Source organism: Anopheles funestus, chromosome 2RL, assembly GCF_943734845.2.
Source record: "Anopheles funestus chromosome 2RL, idAnoFuneDA-416_04, whole genome shotgun sequence".
Taxonomy (NCBI): domain Eukaryota; kingdom Metazoa; phylum Arthropoda; class Insecta; order Diptera; family Culicidae; genus Anopheles; species Anopheles funestus.
Window position 1 is genome coordinate 76,012,095 of NC_064598.1, and position 15,644 is coordinate 76,027,738.

Sequence of the window (15,644 nt, forward strand, 5' to 3'; positions counted from 1 at the left end):
TGAAATCACTTTAGTACTCTAGACGTAGGTGATGTTCGTTTTGGAACACTTACCCGAGCACATTTTTATCGATATCTGCAGTAACATAACTCAATTAATGAAAACTGAAAGCAATCCCATCCCGCAAAAACCACGGTTCCGAAACATGCCAGCATAGACCGCACCACCATCCCCTGTATGTACATATGGGTTTGAGTTTGCTACTAAGATACATTAAGCACAATGTTGCCACTACACTACTCTGTCTCACTGCCACTGTTGATGTAGATACAGCGAGGCAGCAAAGGTACAAAGTAACAACTTGCGAGATATAAACACCATCAGTTTGCTGGTTTGGCAGCATACTACTCTGCAAGCTGTGATGCGACAGTCATCAGCTATTCGAAAAATGAAATTTTAGCAGCAAAACCAAAAAGAAAAGAAAAACGAGCCAACTGACGCACCAAGCAAAACTAGCTACTGGTACTGGAAACTTTACACACAAGAGAGAGAGAACAAACGATCGTAACGGAATGAGTGTTGTGAAAACAGGGGACACATACCGAGGTGCACGGAAAAACCGAGTGTGCTGTAGTTTAATTTAATTTTTAAGTTAATGCCCGTCCCAAAAACAAGCAGCTGCCGATGGTGCTGCAGCGTAATAATGTGGCTATTAGTTTGTATAAAATTAAAAATCTTTTCACCAGAAAGAAAAAGCGACCAATTAATGAGGGAAGGTACTTAAGGGCTATGCAGTAGTTTCAACCAGGCAATTGTGATAGTAAACCCTACTTTTAAAGTGAATTGAAAATAGTATGAATCTTTTTATCTTAATAAGAACCTTCGCTTAAAGTTATAAGCTAATCAGGTCTAGTTGAAATGAAATGCATCACCGGTAGCTGTTTTAGTGCTTCAAATAATTTTCTCCAACCAAAAAAAGAGAAAAGATACCAAAAGGGGATACGAATCAAACCCCGAAAAGGGATAAAAGCATTTGCGACTCCGGCGAAGAAGTAGAACCGTTCAACTTTTTCCGGTAATGGCATGTTTAATGAATCGTACCATTAGTTTTAACGTCTCCTGTCTGCAGCGAGGTGTCTTGTGATTCGAGGAGAAGTACAAAGCAAGGCGAATGTGCGTGTGTGTGTGTGTTGTAGTAACCAGTTCCACCAGTTCCAGTATTACACCATCGCCTTGAGGGGTTTGGATGTACCTGAATTGTTATGGTGACTTTTTGTTACAGTTGTGTATGGTACACAGCTTCACATCATCCATGCCGGTACCGGTAGCGGTTGTATTAGGTAAAGCCCACAGCTTTCTTCCCGGCACAGCGGGCATACATAAAGAAGGGGAAAGTATTACCGTCTTAAGATTAGCCAGACTAAAGGAATTGTTTTTTTCCACCCTGCTTCAGGGTGTCACACTGAGTGTCTCACCGGGGGAGGTTCGATCAATTGATGCTTTACGGTCAGGGAAAAGTTTCACTGAGCCACAAGATAGGAAAGAAAGTGTGAACTGTTGTGGGTATGAAGAAAGAATTTTACCAAAAACTCATTGAATATACTAATATGGATTTAGCTAGAATAAGCATGTTAAAAAGTTTGATTATGATATAAATATTAAAAATAAGCCTCTGTAGAAAAAATTGCATACATTTAGGAGTTTTTTATAGTTTTTCTTGTGAAGTACGTTGCTTCGATGTATGCAATTCGCATAACAAATTATTCAAAGTGCAGACACAAAGAATGCCTGTTAGTAATTTACAACGCCTAAAGTTATGCAATGCACATAACCGTTTTAGTAACAGATTAAATATTACTTTACATACATATTTTAATAAATAGAACAACTTTTACAACTATCACTCATATGTACTAAAAGTGTGAAAATGTGTGTGTTTGTTTAAAAAAATCTCTTCCTTCTCCAAGAAACCTATTTAACAGTGCCTTTTTATAAGTTGTTTGTTTATGTGATAAACCGTTTGGATAAATTCATCCTCTACACACCAGGCTGGGCGCCTTCTTTCGCGGTCAACATTATGTTATGGCCGCTTTCTGAAAACCTTTCCGACGGGGGTGAAAAAAAAAATACTTCCACACCGGGTGGAGTGTTTTTCGGGAACTGAAAAAAGATTTTCTTACAAGCCGCTTGCCTTTCCCTCTTGTTATGTCCAAGGGTTGATAAGTAGCTCCATTCCAGCACTAGCAGCAGCTATAGTAGTAGCAGCAGCAGCATCACTTGCTACTAGGGACAAGTGATCCGAGTTCCGAGAGCTCGCTAACCGTGTACATACCGGTCGCAGTATGCGCGTGTGTGAGTGTTTCCCCGGAAAATGGATCGATTTTGCCAGGGCCTCCGCTATGTATCATTCGAGAGTTTTTTTTCCCCATTTCCATCAGGATGAGTAGGAGGGTGAGATGCTGCTTTTCTGCTTATTATTTTTGTACGAGCCAAAGAACGATGCCTTCACAAGCACACTCTCACAGAGCGGGTGAATTAAACGATGGCAGGGAGATAAAGCGCACAGCATCCCTGCACGCATACATTGATGGCGCTGTGCCATTCTAGCACGTGACTAACAAGTGAGCATACGCACACCTTCATACATCCTTGGAGATATCCTTGGAAGTCACAAACACACATGGAAATGTAGCCTGGAAAATGATATTATGCGCTCGCTGCGAGCTTCTGCACACCAATACCACTTACCGTGGTAAGGATTGGATACAGTGTGGCCATTTTTACGACACCTCTTCCATCCTCCGACACACACACACACAAACACGTTTTTCCTTCGAGCGGTATTAATACCCGAACGAGCGTTGCGAGCGTGTGGTAGTGTTTTACATAAAGCACCAATCATCGTCATCATCCGGCACAAAATCCCGTCATCGAATGAAACCCCCTGGAATTTGTGTCGAAATGTCCTTCCTACGGTATTGGTACACAACCAACCCACCACCCCAGGGTATAGCGCCCCCCGGGTCACTCGGTATCGCTTCCCCCGCACCGTACTGATGCTGGTGTGGAATTATTTTTATTAGACCGAACTCGATCGACAATTCATTTTAATGTATTCCGGATAGCAAAATCCAGGGAAAATTCAATTTGACTGATAAACCGAAAGCAAAGGGCAACGCATAAAGTAGGCACATGGTATCAGGATGCCGACCAGGGATGGACCGATGGTGCTTTGACATCGTACGTCAGTATCGGGATGGGTAAGATGAGAAAGAGAGAAAGAGAGATCTCGTCTCGGTTCCAGTTTCTTTTACTGCGTCATGTTCTACCGGTTCAAAACTGATGGATGATGTTGCTTGCGCGACATGGAACGTCACCACTATCTGCTGCTTTTCGTAGTGTCGCAACCACTTTCGAAGCCAAAATGTATCGAAGAGAAGCCTGTTCCATTCCCAGGCGGACAGACGGCTGCCAACAGGGTTGTGGATGTTTATCAACACATAACAAAAACCCAGGCACGGCACACGGTGGCGAATGTTTCGCATTCGCGTTTGCTGTGGCGTTTTGTTGTTCTTTTTTTTCTTTCTTTCGCCCCCAAAATGGATTCAGAGGAACTGTGCCGGGAGTGTTGTTTTTGGCCGATGTGAAGATAAGAAGTACAAGGATTCCCATCAATCGCATCACTCTGTCAATCGGTGAAGGTTCCGAAGGTTGGGAATGAGTAATACAGGTTCCACCTACCAGAGTGGCAGCTACTGGTAAAATAAAGAGCGGCATTACACAATGTTAGGCCTTTTTGGGCTGTTTACTTTGGATTTTCAGAAATGCCACACACAAAGTCACAAGATAACACGCCCGGGAACGACTTCCTGTAAGATCTTTTAGTTTTGGGAGAAAATTCCGCTACGGCTTCTTGGTATGAATCCATCAATTAATAACGGTTGATGAGCTTCCGGTGCGTTTGGCCTGGGACATGTCGCACTGGGAATTGTTATGATTATATATTGCATAGTTTCTTTCGACTCCCGTATTCACACCTATTCCAAACAGGCCACGTACGAAATCGTTACGACAAAGGTGCTGCGGTTCTAGCAGCATCGTAGAAAGGAAAAAAGGGGGGGAGAATATCAGAGCTGTACAGAGCTAATCCCCACCCCATGCCCGATCCGTTATCGAACAAACGATTATGAATTCATCAATTCATGACCGAAGCCTGACCTTCTCGCATCACATGATGCTTGTCAGGGCATGCCACAGCAACAACAACAACAACAACAACAGCAAGGGCAAACCATTGCTTGCTGGGTGGAGTTTGGAACTGATCCCTCGCATATCCCTTTGGGAAGTGCTACAACCCGTAGAACCGTCCTGTGCCTTTAGGACCGTCCTGACCGGTTGCTCATTAAATGTGGCTGTATGGTTGTGCCCGGCCCTTCCGGGTATGGTGAAGCTTGGGTCATAAATCGATTTATGCTCGGTTCGATAATTGCGTACACGTACAAAGCATCATCCTTTACGGGAGATCACACCGTGCGATGAGATGACGTTCGAGGGGGTTATAATGCATGTGCGTAAGCGGAATAGTAGTGTGTTCATTTGCCGATTGCATCTAGTATGGTTCTGTAATACACATCGTTTGGTTGTACTAATGTTTTCGCATTGCAAGCACTGATTCATCTGCTGCGAGATGGCGAAAACGGAACACGGTACAGTGGTTGTTTGGGTAAGGGAAACAGAAGAAGAAATTACCATTACAGCATGATTGGTGCCTTCATCTTAACCCATTCAGTTAACCTAACCTGCGCCGAGGACACTAATGAAGTGATTCGGAACCATTAAAGCATGATGATGAGAGTTGGTTTGTTGAATAATACGCTTCGGAATTGTTGGTTGAGGTGAGTTTTGGGTATGGTGGAAGGCTGCACATGGGTTAACATGGGCTTACGCAAAGATATTGAATGAATTGCATTGTTCTCCGGTCGATGTATTTTAGTGGGGAAGAATTAAATTACTGGTCCAATGCTTTACTCAACTCATGGTACTTATCTATAAAGGCGAAAGTATTTTATTCATTTTGGAAATTTGATTTCGAATCCATGTTCAATTCTCAATAATCAATAGCGAGTCTAAAAAATTTTTTGTCAATACCGCCTGAAAGTATGCAATTTGAATCATTTTTGTAGGTATTGTTCTTAGTATCATTCTTGCATATAAAATTCACCATTTTTTCACCATTTTCACCATCAAGTAGTAAACAAACCATGGCGGTTGTGTATGGTATACATTTCGGCGCATTGTTATGTGTGTTGTATGATTGGAGTGTCAAATTATCGTTAAAATAAATATTTTTAACGATCAAGTGCAGCTAATTTTTTATTATAAGTTAAACTGATTTCTAAAAATCATAGACGACACTGGAAACGATGACTGAAACGACACATTCATATTTATCTTTCTCTTCAACATTAAACTACTAAAAAAGATTAAGGTAAGCATTATTACCCAACTATTATATCAAACAAGCTTTCACGAACTTGTTATGCCGGTGAATATGCTTGAAATGTGTGCTTTGGGCCGCACCTGCTATTGGGCAGATAATAAAAATGGCTAATAATTTCTTTAAATGCTCGCCTCGGGGATCATAACGATGGGGGTACACAAACAAAACAAAAAACACAAGCAAGAAACAACAACATCGTGTTTCGCCGGAAAAAAAACAAAAACCATAGCCAATTTATGATCTCGCCTCAGCGCTCATTAATAAGCATGTAATGGTATATTGAGCTATAAATCTTTTAGTTTCAGCTGGCCGGGTATTGTTTCGTTGTTGCTACCATCCCCCACACCCTCGACCGGTCCGGACCATTGACCGGTCCACGACCAATCAATCTGCAGGTCGAGCGTAAAAAGTACGCTCCGTTGCATATTTCGTTCAGTTCGGGTACTAATTTAAATACCTTTTGCCAGCTTCTGCCTGTGTTTTGCATACATCTGCCCATTATGGAATGACGATCGATCGATGGTTCCGACATCCATCAGCATCAGCAACATCATCGTCATCATCATCATCGTCGTCGTCGTCATCGTTAAGGGAGCAACTGCGCGAGGACGTTATTGACAGGTGACTTGCTTCTTTCGTCCAAATGGATCTCGCACAGGCCATTATCATAAATTTTTCCAAAAATTAAGCCTTAATCCGAGCAAACTTTTTTTTCTTTCTTTCCTCCCATACTTACGCGCATTTTTTGATGTAGCAGAAGGGATTCTTTTCCTGCTCGTGTTTGAAGCCATTCCAATTGCGCATTTCATGGAGGAGAGGGAGGGAGAGGACCTTAGTCCTTTTGCAAAGAAGACACAGAAGAAACAGTTGCCAACGATCCGAAAACAGGCCGCCCCTTTCTCATTGGCCTCATCATCTACATTTTCTCGCTTGGCAAATGACGCCATTATTGCTTCACACACCGACATCATAATTTCATTCCACTCCACCAAAAAGTTCATCTCGAATTTGGTCCCTTCCCTTCCCGTTCTCCCACCAAAAAAAACGGGGACTTTCGTAGTTTTGAGTGTATCTTGTAACACTTCTCTCGGAAAATTTCACACTTCCTGTTATGGGCTGTGTCGTTCACCCGGCGGCCCCTTTTCGGTTCGGGGGTTTGGGGCTACACAGGGCAGCGAAGGGATGGAAATAACTTCGAGAAAGGTATTCATTATGTTTAAAATGGATATTTTATTTTAGTCAGCATACCAGAGGAAGGTGTGTACGGTGTGTTCGGGATGGAATTGTTTGCCTAAACCAGGGGGTGTAATTTTGCACAGTAAGGTTCATGTTTGAAGGTGCTCTGTTCGTTTAACAGAGCATGATTACGATGAGAGTATGAAACGCCAGAGAGTTGTAGAAAATAGAAATGGATAAAAGGAAATTATACAATGGTGCACTCTTATTTCAAATGGAAAATATATCCTAACGAAATAATATAATTGTTCGGTTTAACAAAAAAGAAAAATACACTTAGTAAAGTAGAATAAACTACATTGCATTGCGAGTTGCATACTTTTAAGGCGTTTTTATCGAACCATGAGGTAAGTATAAAGGGATTGCTATATCAAATAATTATTCAAATATTTCGTTAGTGTGAGTATATTGCTACTTTCAGAGGACCAATGTTGCGTGGTATTTTAGAAATGAGTCCACTATTATTCCATTCTTTTAGATACAAACATTTAAGCCCATTCTTTATTTTCTTACTAATATTAAACATTAAAATAAATTCCACAAGTAAAACAACTCTTACATTTAGCTGCTGTACTTGTGCAATAAAAAGCACACTAAAATATGTTTCATATTAGTCTGCACACTAATATCATCTCGCTAGACAGCAGGTTTGCTGGAGACTCTTCCTCCAGCTTCTATCAATCAATTCACTCGCAAACAGGGATTTACACACGTCAAGTGTAAATCTACTGCTTTGTTCCAGACAATCTTCCGTTCCATAAGCAATGTCTCTCTCTCTCTCCGCTTTCTCCCAGGTCACAACAGCAACAACAACACAGAGCACACCACCCAGGGTGGCTATTAATCTTGAATTCCACGTGTGCGACGTGCTAAGAAAGAGCTCTGTGCATGACAACTTCCCTCCATGCAGAGCGTTGTCATGCCACCGGCATCATGGACATCTGATGAGTCGGGTATCATACGAACCAGTACCGTCCCTATGGTAAAGGTTGGCCCAGGGCAGATACGCGTGGCGGTTCTTCCCTTTTCTCCCCACCATCGCCATCGCTCGAAAGGCTGAAGTGCTGCGTGAATAAAATGATAGATCGGTACACCTAATGAGGCCAGGTATGGAGCGCACTGTACCGAGCACAACGGAAAGCGTTCCGGCAACTCCGGGAAAGAAAAGAAAGATCCACTTCTAATGCTACTTAGATGGTCACGTGTGAGCTTTCGTGCCATACGTTTTATTGTGCGGTCTCCCAAAATCGTCGTAACAAGTTCATCGGCCGAACCGTCTTAAGAAGATCACCCGGTACTGTTGCCTAGATGCTTAGTGCAGGTATGCGTCACCATTCCAACTACGCATCGAGATGAAAGCATCGTCAGAAACATACAACAGAATAGGTAAATAAATAAAATATACGTGCCTGTGGTAAACAGTGCGGAACGTTGCAAGGACTGAAGCTTTGTTGGTTTTTGCTATATAGCAGGATGAAGTTTGCGCCTTCCAAGCGCCTCCAGCCATCCAGGTGGTGAAGCAGAGGGTGAAAATAAGAAGCCAAACCCACTTCATAGCTTTCACCTGCCAAACCAAAAAAAAAACACACATAGCGGAGGCAATCGTTTGTTGTGTGGAAATTTGGTAGAAGCAAAAACCAAACTAAACCAAAAAAAAACGAACCAAAAACCACCCATTTTGTGCAAAAATCGGATCCAGGCACTTTTTGCTTTTGTTTGCCCCGATTCGTACGCTTTGAGCGATTCGAGCGAAGAATAGCAAAATAATAATAACACAAAAATGGAAGAATCGAAAGAAAACAACAAATTCAGGCTCTGGACGTGTGTACCCGTGTACGTGGGTCAATGCATGCGAAATAATGAGAACTTCCGTTTCCACCTGAATATGATTCAATTTCATCGTTCTGACATTTCCAACCTGGGAAGCATGTAGTGTGTTTGTCCTTCCGAGAAGGTAGAACCTGGGGGCGGATATTTGTAGAGCGAACGCTTCGCAACAAGCGTATCAAATGTCGGGATGTCGGGACGGGGGTGAGGAGGAGGGTGGTGGGCCACCGAATTTGGCAAGGCTACCCACGACGAGATCATAAGGTTTTTGGTGCGAAAATGGGCTACAGGAACGATACAGGCCAAAGTTGACTTTCCCGGGGTTGTTTAGCTATGTGTCGTTATTCTGTTGGCTCACAGGTTTTGTGGGCGAGGGGGGCGGTTTGGACAAGCTGCAAAAGGGGATGTTTGCGCAGTAGAATAAAGGATTCGTCGCTGTGCGGAGCTTGGTAGGATAGGATTTACAGCATGTGTTTTGTTTCGGTGTGTTTGTACACAGGAATGGAATTTGTTTTCTAAACAGTTTCCCAAACCATTGAACTGTTTTATTAGTAGTTTAAATTAAAATTATACCACACATCATGTTGGACAGATGTTTCGTTTCGTCTGATGCGTGGTTAAGTTCTGTTTTGCGAGTTTAAGTAGAATTTATACGCCTGAAAGTATGCAATCATTATGCTTAGAGTAAGTTTTACCGATTTCGATCGGGTTACTACTTATTACTTGTTATTAGGAGTATTCTAAACTACTCACGGTCGAACACCATCGTCTGCCAATCCATTATTTCGTGACATTTTGGGCGGACTCCCATCAACGCCATCATTCCATCTCAGTTTGGGTCTAACTGCGCCTTTTAAATTAAATTTCGATTATATTCTTCATTTACTAACTACTAAAATTACTTAATATTATCAGAAGAATGGCCATAGTAGATGTGTTTTAAAAGTAATATTAATTTTGACTTGAATTTTTTGTACGAATAACCTGTTTAACAACACACGATTGTAAATAAATCTTATAAAATTAGTTCATTAGAGTTTTACAATTAGTTTATTAATATAATTGAAACAATTAAAACGAGAGCTTTTGTATCTGCTGTGCTTTGCGGGTTCAAGTCGATATCGCAAAAGCTTATAAAAAGCTACGTTAAAGATGGTGATTGTTTGTTATGAAACTCTTCACTGACGATGTTGCATTAGGGCAAATTGAATGGAAAGCAAACATACACTCTTCCTACATTCTCCGTTGGTAGTTTCCAAGTACCTGTAATATTTCTCGTGCGCCATCGACGTCAAGGAAGAGTTAGACAATATTTACCATCGGATAAAAAAAGAAGAGAAAAACACTAAACCAAAACGATGGTTTGGTTCCTAGATGAAAGCCTCACCTCAGAGGTGGATGATTCGGTGACCTAACCGTGATGAAATGAAAACGATCCACGTGGGAGGAAAATTCCATCAGTGAAGCTTAGCCTCCGGGACACTTATCCACGGGAAAGAGTGGAGCAAATGGAGATAGAGAAGGGAGAGAACGAGAGCGCTCAAAACGCATGTCATTACCTTGAAATTATCATAGAAATTGCTTTACCCATGATGTGATGGACGTGTGGAATGTGATTTTCCGATACGTAGCTAAGCTTCTGTACGGTGTATAGTTCAATAAATGCCAACGATTGGCCACAGGCGTCGATTGGGGTAAATGAAATAGAAGAAGTAAAGCTTTGTTTCTAGTGTGTTTTTTGTTTGAAGTGTTAAATCATGGACCTGAAATAAATAAGAATGCATCAAGAGTAATGAGCAATTGTTTGGTTTGTTCCTAGAAATTGATCTCCAAAATAGTACGATTTGTTTTCGAAGAATTAATTTCCATTAATGGAGACGCATGGTGGTTTGTACATTTTTTCTCTCTCTCATTTCCTCTTTCACTTTATTACCGTCTTTTGTCATATGCAACATACCGGCGTGTTTTTTTTTTTTTTTTTGCAGTTGCACACGTTTCTGTGTGTGTTCGTGTGATGTGAAGATAAGAAAAAAAAACAAAAAAGTATCACATAGCTGTGCTGTTGTTGCCATAATAATTTTTATGTTTTAATTAAATTCAACATCAAAGCGAAACCGCTGCACAGCAATCGCATGCCGTTGGGAGAATATTTTTTCGGATACCGGGCCCTGTCGTTTCCGCGCACAAGCTTGTGAAGCATATTTGCCGGGGTGGAACGGCCTCCAGAAAGAAGAAGCAGAGTGGAGCGATATTTCTTGTTTCAATAGAATCATTTTTATTTTTTCCACCCCCCACTCCGCGTTGTCGTTTGATTATTCAGCTGCGAATATTATTCACTCCCGCACCCGCCGGGTAATTTGCACAACATAGCGCGGAAAAAATCAATTTGCTCACGGGTCTCCCACACACGGCCTGCCTGTCAGCCGTTTCTTTTATGTTTTTGAGCGGCCAGTTCGTAAAGTGAGACCGAGTGAGACCTTGTTCGCTGGCATGATTGTGGATTTTATTTTTTCTTTCCTTCTACTTCTGTTACTGTTTGTACTTCTTGCTGCTATTCGAAGCTTTGATTACCTTTCGGAGTACATTTGAGTTTTGTACCGGGGAAAATGCTGGAGCGCACATTATTTTGGTTCGCCAGAATAATTGCACATTGCCCGGAAGAGTAACGCTGCGTAACGAGATGAAATTATTGGCCTCCGGGGCTTCCGAGATGTGTGCCATAAGTTCGGTGGAATTTTATCAGCATCATAAAGTTGATTACCTTTACCTGGTTCACACGAATCGCAACGTGGTGCAACTACAGTACAAAAAAAAAAAACATTAATTGATCTTTTTCTTTGCAGCTAAGTAAATTAATGAGCCACGTACGAAGAAACGTAAAGTGCGATTGAAAAGGAATAAAAATGTAATTAGTTTTAGTTTGCAAATTAACGTTTCCATTAATGGAGAGGGATGCAGAGGGATGGTGACACTGTGAAAAGCATGGTTGCGATTTTTTTTAGATTTTACTGAAATTTAGTAAATGATTTTAAGTTGAAGTTTCCTTTTTTTAATGAACTGCTTTATGTAACGATCCATTAAATGGATGAGAAAACATATTGCCCAAAAAATATGTATTTGACCGTAGAAAATGTTTTAAACTTAAAAAGCGGATTTGTTGTGCAGATTGTATACTTCTAGGCGAAAAAAAACACGTACGAATGGCTCAAATATTATGTAAAGATAGGACTATATGCTAATTACAAGTGTTTAACACATTCCCCAATTTAAGGAGGTACGGAAGATAACAAAATGCTTGAATATGCACAAACTATCCTATAGAATATGTTAATTACACTTTGCACATATCGAAGGCTTGGACAAAGGCTTCACACTGTTGGTTGAATGAGCCTAGAAGTATGCAAAATAGCCTATGGGTATGCAACAAGGGACTTGTGGCTTTAGGCATATCAGTTGACCCGCATTAGCAAGTGTAAATAAAGTGTCCCAAAAAACTATAGTTATTAATGATTGCCTAACTTTAGGCGATGTGAATCCCAGATAACCCAGTAAAATTATGCCTATGTCAAACTTTTAATCGACGAAAACATTTCATATTTAACCATTCTCCGTCGATCGTTCAAGAACAGTGACGTAACCTACCGTTTGACAAATTTACCATCATCCGATGCGTAGCGTTTCACATTATCATTCAACACACGCGTCCCTTCATCGAAGCCTGCTCAATCCTTAATGATATTCCCACCTTCAGCATCTTCAGCTGTCTCCCCGCCCCAGCCCCCAGCGGCTCGTGGCTACGTGCGAATGGGTGGTGTCGTGAATGGTTTCACCAATTTCATGGCCAGTGGATCAAATTGTCTGTTATACCGAGCAAAAACCGAAAACCCCGAACGGAGCGACATGGCTGGCGGGCTCATGAAATGACGACCACAAATGCTAACGAACGTCAACCGGGTAGCCCCCGGGCCGGAGCACCGGGATGCACAGCAGCTTATCTTTATTCATGTTTGGCTTACAATTGGTAATTGGTAATTTGATCGTAAGTAATTACACTGACCCGTCCGCTCAGTGTTCCCTTGTTTTGTTGGGTGGCCGACCGCCTACCGTGCTACACATTGCTTCGTGTGCGACAAATCGTTACGAGCCGAGAATGACGTTGATCCGGCGTTTCCGTTTGGTCGATGATCTTGCGCCACGGTTCGCAGTATCTCTCGCTTCTCGAGACAAATGCCTGCCGGTAAAACACGTAACGCCACGCCCGCGAGATAAGTTCCAGTCGCGCGCACAATGCATCCCCCCGTCCCGGCCTTTAATGCAGACGTTCGTGTTAGCTTTCGTAATGAGATGGCTGAAGATAATGGCTTCTGGCGGGTTCTTTCGCTAACTGGATGCTGTCGATTATGTTCCACCAAGGCAAGGCTAACGATTATTACGGCTTTCCATTCCAGGGCGGCTTTGTTCGGTGGCGGTTTTTTTTTTATTACGGATTCTGGACCGGGTTTTGCAGCGCTGGCCTCATTCGCACTTTGCAAACCGTAATAGACGCTTCTATTCTTAGCTGCTTTACGATCGATACAGTTATCGGGTTGTTTCAGTTCTGTGTTGCATAATGGATACATTTATTTCCGTATAACTCCGACAGTAAATGCAAAATATGCCCAATAGAATTCTTTTAATGCTTATTGTTATAATAAATCAAGCTTCAAGACGTTTTGCATAATACAAAAAATCCTTCCTTCAACTGAATATTTGCTTCTGTTCTAGTGATAGTAGTAATTTAGGACTATAGTCAAATAAAATTGTTTCAAAGAAAAGGTGATAGGGGTTTTTTTAAATTTTGTATTAGCTGTGAATGAGTAAGTTGATGAGAAAAATACCAGATTGGGTCATCGAATTATTATCACGGTAAGATACAAAGTCGATAAAAAAGTCCGTAATAAAACAGAAAAACTATTGTAAATTCAGCTTGCTTTCTTCAAAAAATTACAATAGTTGTGTAGATGGCTTTAGTGCAAAATTGTGCCCCAACTGAATCAGCCATCTTTCATCCTGCCATGTGATGGAGATAAAAATTGTTTTTTTTTTTATTTATTTTCTCTCTTCGAAGTTTAATTGTTAATCATCAGATATTTCGCTGACTATTGAACAGTTGAACATGAGTTTTATATTTAGTTTAAAGCGTTTGAAAATTTAAAAAGAACACACACACACCATAGAGACAGATTATTGAATTTTTGCTGAAAAAAGTACAGATCGACAATATTATTCTTCGTGTAAAGGATATTGTTCCCTGTCCCTGTGAAGGATATTATTCCCTATAAACTTCCTTGATTGATGCTCTCTGTGTAACTAAACCCGTTCGCAACTCGTCCTACCAAAAGTGGCAACCTAATTTCTCCATTTGGCAAATAAAGACAGGTTTTATTGCAATCGCCTTTGGACCTCAACTGACGTGTGGTGGGGTTTATTGTTTTAGATACGAAAAAGAAAAAAGTGTTATGAAGCTTTTCCAGAATTTGCTAATATATACCTTGTAATATAGTTTTTGAAATGTAATATAGTTTATTAATACGCCGATTTATTGTTATTGCCTTAATGAGAAGACAAAACATACTTTTGGTTAAAAAACTAAGAAATATAATATGAAAATAATTGGCCCAAATTAGTGTATTACATCCATCAAACAGGACTTTGCTTATTTACAGGGCTGTTACAGAAGTCTCTATTTTAAAACCGCGAAATCCGCGCCAACCCATTCGAAATCCGCGCCAGATTTTCAAATCCGCGCCAATATGAAAGTAACCCATAGAATTATTGAATCAAGGTATTGATAATGAAAAAAACGTACTCAGTTTATTTTTTCCCGATGTTGGAACATTTGAAACAAAATGTAGTTAATTAACCCTCTATGATGATTAATTGAATAACCGCTTTGCCTATGATGCAACAAATTGTTAAGTCTTCTTCTTCTTGGCTTAACGACCTTACAGGTCACGCCGGCCATTTCTGGCTTACTAGACTTATTTTACCACGTAACCGGATAGTCAGTCCTTGCTACGGGGGGACGGTCCGGATTGTTAAGTCTGTAGTGTATGTGAGATTAAGATAATATGTATGTATAAGTGTAGTAATAAGGATAGTTTGTAAGTAGTGCGTAAGGTCAGGTCAGTCGATTATTGTACGTCAAACAATAAAGATACGTCGGTCAAAACGCAACAAAGTCTACACCTTGTATTTCCCAGGGAGACATTGCCCAAACGACCTGTCACAAGCAGGAGAAAAGAAGGATAAAAACAAGAAGTTTGGAAAAATGCATAAAATCGTAGGCAACGCCTGCGTAGACAAATAAATATCTTTTTTTGCCACCTGCGAGCCACGTCTGCTAATCGGTGTTCAGCAAAAAACAGTCTTATTAGTTAGCAAATTTCCGAAAAACGAAATTCTAGAATTCTAGAAATTTCTAGAATCCACAAAGTTAATAAAAAAAAAAATTTGGTACAAGTTAATCATTACGTACTATGCAAAACTAATAGTTATTCCATATTCTGTGCCTGGCACTACCAATATGCTGGAATTTTATGAAGTCTGATTCAATAGCTTAGTTCAATGTTAAAAAAAATACTCAGTGAAAAGATTGCTACACACTATAAACAAAGAATTAAAAATTCATAAATTCGTTTCATCCTGCTGCTTCTCCGTAGGAATGAAATTCTTCAATCCACAAAACTACCAAAAAATCTGCACGCTTTCTCGCTTTATTTGTTTGAAATCATATGTGGCAGAGCGAGAAGTATGACACACTCAACCATATTGGAAAATTTCAGTGCGAAACTTTTTTGTGAGTGGCAAAGATGAAAATAGGTGTTCAAAACATTTAATCATTTTTTGCGTCGTATGTCCTATAAACAAAATGAGTATGCTTTCCCATTACGTCCACTACATTCAGAATTGATAAAATGGGCAATTTTTCTATTTTGATTACGAGTAGATTGGATGAGAAGTAAAAATAATGACGATTTTAGACGTTATTTTGTACATTTACGCAAAATCCGCGCCGATAAAGGGTAAAAACGCGCGAAATCCGCGCGAAACGCAAAATCCGCGCCAAACGCAAAATACGCGCTAGCTGTAACAGCCCTGT